Below are 6,831 nucleotides of genomic sequence, written 5' to 3'. Positions count from 1 at the left end.
GAGGAGAATAAGCAGGTGCTTGGATTCATCTAGGGTTGAGGATTAATGGGGTAATGGGGCAGATAAAGAGGAACAAAGGACCTGAAGGCCCTTGTGACATTGAATGATAACTTAGTTTTCAATAAAAGAAAAAAAGGCTGGCGCAGTGACTCACACATGTAATCCCAGCACTTTGGGAGGGGTGGCTCACCTGAGGTCAAGAGTTCGAGACCAGTGTGACCAACATGATGAAACCTTGTCTCTACTAAATACAAAAAATTAGCCAGATATGGTGGCACATGCCTGTAATCCCAGCTACTTGGGAGGCTGAGGCAGGAGAATCGCTTGAACCCGGGAGGTGGAGGTTGCAGTGAGCCGAGATTGTGCCACTGCACTCCAGCCTGGGCAACAAGAGCGAAACTCTGTCTCAAAAAGAGAGAAGAATGGGGAAAAGTTAAGGTTGGAAGCATCTAAGATATGTATGTTCAAAGAGATTTCTCTGTTCAATATTTCAAAGCTTTAGGTGGTGATTACATTAATTCTTGGGAATGAATTGTTGGAGTGAAGTGGAGGGGAAGTCTGCTGCAGTAAAGGATGTCTAGGAATTGCAAAGCTAGTTTAACAAGGTATATGATGAGCAATGGCTACTTTTAAATCTTGGCTCTGTCCCTTAACAACAAATGAATTTGAACAAGTTGCTAAACCGCTAAAACTTCTGTGTCTGTTTTCTTATTTTTTTTTAAAAAGGAGCAAATTATAACTAACTGGTAGGAGCAATGTAAGAAGACAACATATGTAGACTGGGCATGGTGGCTCACGCCTGTAATCGCAGCACTTTGGGAGGCTGAGGCAGATGGATCACCTGAGGTCAGCAGTTCGAGACCAGCCTGACCAACATGGTGAAACCCTGGCTCTAGTAAAAATACAAAAATTAGCCGGGGGTAGTGGCGGGTGCCTGTAATCCCAGCTACCCCAGAGGCTGAGGCAGGAGAATTGATTGAACCTGGAAGGCGGAGGTTGCAGTGAGCCAAGATTGCCTCACTGTACTCCAGCCTGGGTGACAGAGCAAGACTCCATCTCAAAAAAAAAAAAAAAAAGACAACATAAGTAAAATATCTGGCACAGTAGGCTCAATAAGTAGGAGCTGCTATTACTGGACTGGTCGACTATAAGGATGTCATAGACACCTGGAATTATGGCAGAAAAGAGAACAGAAAGGAGCTGGGCATGGTGACAAGCACCAGTAATCCCAGCTGCTCAGGGGGCTAAGGCAGGAGGATCACTTGAGCCCAGGAGTTTGATGCCAGCCTTGGCAACATAGTGAGGCCCTGTCTCAAAAAAATAATAATAATTTTTTTAAAAAGAAAAAAGAATATAAAGGAAAAGATTAAGCTGTGTGTTTAAGTCCTCAACAAATCTGAGGGTCCGCCTTGTAAGTTGCTAAAGGGGAGTATGGAGATTTGAGAGAACCCAGGCGATGTTAAGTCCCTGGCGGTGCCTTCTGGGAAGTACTCTCTTCTCTATCCTCCAGATTCTCATCTTAAGTGGGTATTGAAACTTCTGCTTCCAACCATGATGATATAACTGGAACCACACTTTCCTTCCTATCTTAAACAACTGGAAAACCGGACAAAATATGGGAAACAATGATTTATAAACATTGGACAACAGGTAGCATAGGTGTCATCTCTGAGAGAAGGGAAACAAAGTAAGCTCTTCAAGTTTCCCAGCTCTCTACCTAAAAACAAGAAAAACAAATAGAACACAGGTGTTTCAGAGTTTAGGAAGATCAAAGCAGCTAGAATTTGTGGGGCAGTGCCAGAAAGAAGGGAATTATTGGCCGGGTGCAGCGGCTCACGCCTGTAATCCCAGCACTTTGGGAGGCCGAGGCGGGCGGATCACAAGGTCAGGAGATCAAGACCAGCTTGGCTAACACGGTGAAACCCCGTCTCTACTAAAATTACAAAAATTTAGCCGGGCGTGGTGGGGGGCGCTATAGTCCCAGCTACTCGGGAGGCTGAGGCAGGGGAATGGCGTGAACCCGGGAGGCGGAGCTTGAAGTGACCCGAGATCATACCACTGCACCCCAGCCTGGGCAACAGAGCAAGACTGTCTCAAAGAAAAAAGAAGGGAACTATTAAAAAGAGAATTTTGGATATTTGAAGAGATTCCTCCCTCTATTCTCCCTCTATTTCCCCTAGCTTTATTGAAGTATAACTGACAAGTAAAAACTGTATGTATGTAAGGTGTACATTGTGATGTTTTGATGTATATATTGTAAAATGATTACCATGATCAAGCTGATTAACATATCGATTACCTCACATGGTTACCATTTTCTTGTGTGTGTGGTAAGAACATTTAAGATCTACTCCCCTAGCAAATGTCAAGTATACAATACCATATTATTAACTATGGGAACCATACTATACAATTAGAGCTCCAGAATTTATTCATCCTGCATAACTGGAACTTTGTACTTTATGACCAACATCTCCCCATTTCCCTCCCTCTCAGCTCCTGGAAACATCATTCTACTTGCAGAATAGGCTGAGTACTGATCTGCAGTGTTCAGCAATGAGGAAACTACCCAGGGCCAGGGGAAAAACCACCAGAAAGGAGTAGGCAGGAAAACCCCTTGACCTCATATAGGACTGGGAATAGTTTGGGTTCCCAGCAGCCAGCATGGAAAGATCTTATAATATAGGGCATTGTGTAGGGTCCTCAGAAGGCTATTGCCTCAATAATGGGGTCAAATTAGCGCTAGGCTAGTGGCTGCTCTGGGCCGCCATAACAAAGCTTAAAAGCAAGCCTCTTGTGCCTCTGCACTCCAGCCTGGGCGACAGAGCGAGACTCCGTCTCAAGCAAAATAAATAAATAAAATAAATAAAAGCAAGCCTCAGAAGAATCAAACCAATTCCAAATAACTTATCTTGTCCCAGAACAAAACCCTTGAAATATTCAAAGTAATACAACAAAGTCTATCACCTAGTAAAGTAAAATCCACAATGTCCAGGAGCCAATAAAAAATGATCAGGCATGCAAAGAAGCAGGAAAAGATAAGCCATGATCAGGAGGAAAACCAGTCAAAAGAAACAGACCCAGAAAACACACAGAGGATGGAATTATTAGACAAAGGTGTTAAAACAGTTGTTATGCATATACTTCCTATGCTTAAAAGGTAAAGTATAAACATGATGAATAGGAAAATGGAAGATACATAAAAGATCCGTATCGAGATGAGTCTAGAGATGAAAAATTTAGTATCTGAAATTAAAAATAAACTGAATGACATGAACAGGTAGATACTACAGAAGAAAATATTAGTGAATGTGAAAACATAGCAGTAATTTTATAGAAACTACAGATGAAACACAGATTAAAAAAAGACTGAGAGAAAGTGAATTAGTGGGCTGTGGGGTAATATCTAGTGACTGAACAGATATGTAATTAGAGTCTCAGAAGATACAGCAGTTGGGAGGTAGAAAGAAAAAATGCTGGAAGAAATAATGGTCAAAATTTTTTCCACATTCGGCCAGGCATGGTGGCTCATGACTATAATTCCAACACTTTGTGAGGCCGAGGCAAGAAGATCACTTGAACCCAGGAGTTTGTTACCAGCCTGGGTAACGTTAGTGAGACCTCCTGTCTGTAAAAGTAAAAATAAATTTAAAAATTTAAAATAATTTTTCCAAATTTGATGGAAACTACAAGCTTACTGGCCCAAGAAGTTCAATGAACTTCAAGCAAAAGAAACATTAAGGAAATGACACTGGGCCGGGCACAGTGGCTCACACCTGTAATCCCAGCACTTTGAGAAGCCGAGGCAGGTGGATCATCTGAGGTCAGAGGTTCGAGACCAGCCTGGCCAACATGGTGAAACTCTGTCTCTACTAAAAATACAAAAATTAGCCAAGTGTGATGGCACATGCTTGTAATACCAGCTACTACTCGGGAGCCTGAGGCAGGAGAATGGCTTGAACCCGGGAGGCGGAGGTTGTAGTGAGCCAAAACTGCGCCACTGTACTCCAGCTTGGGTGACAGAGCGAGACTCCATCTCAAAAAAAAAAAAAAAAAAGAAAGAAAGAAAGAACACATCCTAATCAAAAGACCAAAAAGCTGTGAAAAGAAAAAAATTCTAAAGGAGGTGGTGAGGAATACACCTTCTTCAAAGATTATTCAACTTTTGCAGCCTGATTTCTGCAAGTTTAGGAGAACAAGATTTGCTTTATTTTAACAAAAACTTTTTAGGCCAAACTTCCTGAGGTTTCTTCAGCAATACTTATGCTTCAAAAGCTTACAAGACAGCCAGGCGCCATGGCTCATACCTGTAATCCCAGCACTTTGGGAGGCCGAGGCGGGCGGATCAGAAGGTCAGGCGTTTGAGACCAGCCTGACCAATATTGTGATACCCTGTCTCTACTAAAAATACAAAAAGTAGCCGAGCCTGGTGGCGGGCGCCTGTAGTCCCACCTACTTGGGAGGCTGAGGCAGGAGAATTTGCTTGAACCTAGGAGGCGGAGATTGCAGTGAGCCGAGATTGTGCCACTGCACTCCAGCCTGGGCAACAGAGCGAGATTCCATCTCCAAAAAAAAAAAAAAAGCTTACAAGACATTTAATCTGTCTGCTTCTTCTATTCAGTACCATGTGCCAATCAATAGCCACAGCCAGGATTCCTTTCTAGAGAGAGTACTTAAGCCTATTTTATTTATATCTTTTCTTTCATGCCCCAAACCCTCTTTTCTCAATTTAGTGTCAGTTGTCTTGAAACTATCTGAAACAATTGGGCATGATTGAAGGAAGATCTTTGTCTGACTGAAATGTCTCAATGTCAGTCCTCTGAGCTACAAGTCTTGTCTCGGCTATTACGGTACTGAAGCAGTTGGCTTTTAGGAATCTTTAAGTCCCCAAGCTTCTGGACTCTATTCCCTTCCTTTGCTTGCAAACCAGTAGATTCTAGTCTGAGCTCATCTCTTTTTTGAACATACCTAGCCAAAAACAGCCAGCAGCAGCCAACTCACAGTTACATTCTGGCTCATTCCATCTACCTTCCCTAGAAGTACCAGTACCATAAGAATTGTGTCTGCTTGTCAAGTTACCACAGCAACAGTTTTACCAAATATTTTGCCATGGCATAGGAAGAGGCTTCATCTTTCAGTCAATGATATCAGCTCCTAACCTCCTGCTGTGCATCTACTAAGCCAATCCCTATGTTTTAGGTGTTGGATTTCTAAATTAGGGTAAGTTAAGCTAGTTTATTAAACAGATCCAAAATGTAATAGTTTACACGCAATAGAAATTTTTTTGCAATTTACCTAACAGTTCAGAGACATCTAAGTAAAATGTTCAAAATCTGTAGGAGCAGGGTTGGGGAAGAGGGGACTCAGCTCCACATGGTTACTGAAAGACTCAGGCTGCCATCTTCAACACATGGTTTCCAAAGACGCTCCCAGCATGACGCTCCCAGCATGACCCTCCCAGTCATCCAGAGAAGAAAAACAGCAAGAAGTTTTCATTGGTAAGGCATGAAATGGTTCACATCACTTCTCTTCCCATTCCAGCAGAGATAACTTAGTTGAATGCCACAAAGAACTGCAAGGGAAACTAACTATGAGAGTGAAGAATGGATTTGGTGAGACAGAGGGCCATCTCCATCATTAATACAGGCACTGTATCAGTCAGAGCTCTCCAGAGAAAAAGAAACAATAGGATAAAAAGACAGGGAGAGAGATTTTAAGGATCTGGCTCATGTGATTGTGGGGGCTGAGGAGTCTGAAATTAGTAGGGCTGGCTAGCAGGCTGGAGATTCAGGATAAGAGTTGAAGTCGCAGTCTTGAGTCCAATTCCACAGGGCAGCGATTTGGAAACTAAGTTAAGATTTCTACATTGCAATCTTGAGAATTCCTTCTGCTTTAGGAGACTTCAGTCTTTGCTTGTGAGGCCTTCAGTTGATTGGATGTTATGAAACGTCATATGTTATCCCGGCCCGCGGGATCGTCACTGCAGGCCCTGGAAGAGGGGGTGGGAATTTGGGGAACAAGAGATACGAGAAATGGAGACAAGACAGTGCTCTGATCAAGTCTCTTTTAATGGCGGTAATGCAGTGCCTTATATACACTTGGAGGGGAAGGGGTTGGGCCAAGGCGAAAATGATCTCATCGCGGAGGGCGTGACCAAGTAGGTATTGGTTTCTCTGATCGAACGTCATGTGGCGCCTGCGCTGTCAGGTAGCAATTTTCACGGGCGCGGGAAAAATAGGTGAAGAAGAAGCAGGAAGAGCGCCATCTTTTATGAGGTATTAATACAGGGGAAAAGGCAAAGATAGGGAGGAGGTGTAAGGTGGAAATGAATAAAGCTCAGGCGTCTCCAATCGTCAACTACTACTCGCCATGGCCGGGGCGCGCAGCTCCGGACAGGTCCCCCTTTTAATTGTTTTATGACGAGAAAACGACCCCTCGGGAACTGCGCCTGTCTTAGGTTGGGTCAACTCATCCCCACCTTCTAGGCCCGTCATGGGATAAGGCAGCAGCAAAGGCGGCCCTCCTGTCTTAGGCTCCGATGGGGATAGTGTCCTCTTACCCGTCATTGACTGTCCAGTTCAGCACACAGGGGAGGTGGTCCTATTTAGGCAAATAAGACTCACCATTTTCAGTCATCTCAAGGCGATGATAATGGACCTGTATAGGTTTGGCCTGAAAGGCCTCGATTTGTTGTCTGACGAATGCCATGAGCTTATTAAGGATTATAGGCCCGAGAGTGAAAAAGAGTAGAAGAGTAAGTAAAGGACCAAGAAATGGCAGGAGATAGGGGAGGAGTCCATCGAGTCCAGTCCACAATGGATTGGCAGCCAG

Source organism: Theropithecus gelada, chromosome 1, assembly GCF_003255815.1.
Source record: "Theropithecus gelada isolate Dixy chromosome 1, Tgel_1.0, whole genome shotgun sequence".
NCBI lineage: Eukaryota > Metazoa > Chordata > Mammalia > Primates > Cercopithecidae > Theropithecus > Theropithecus gelada.
This window is presented reverse-complemented; position numbering follows the sequence as displayed.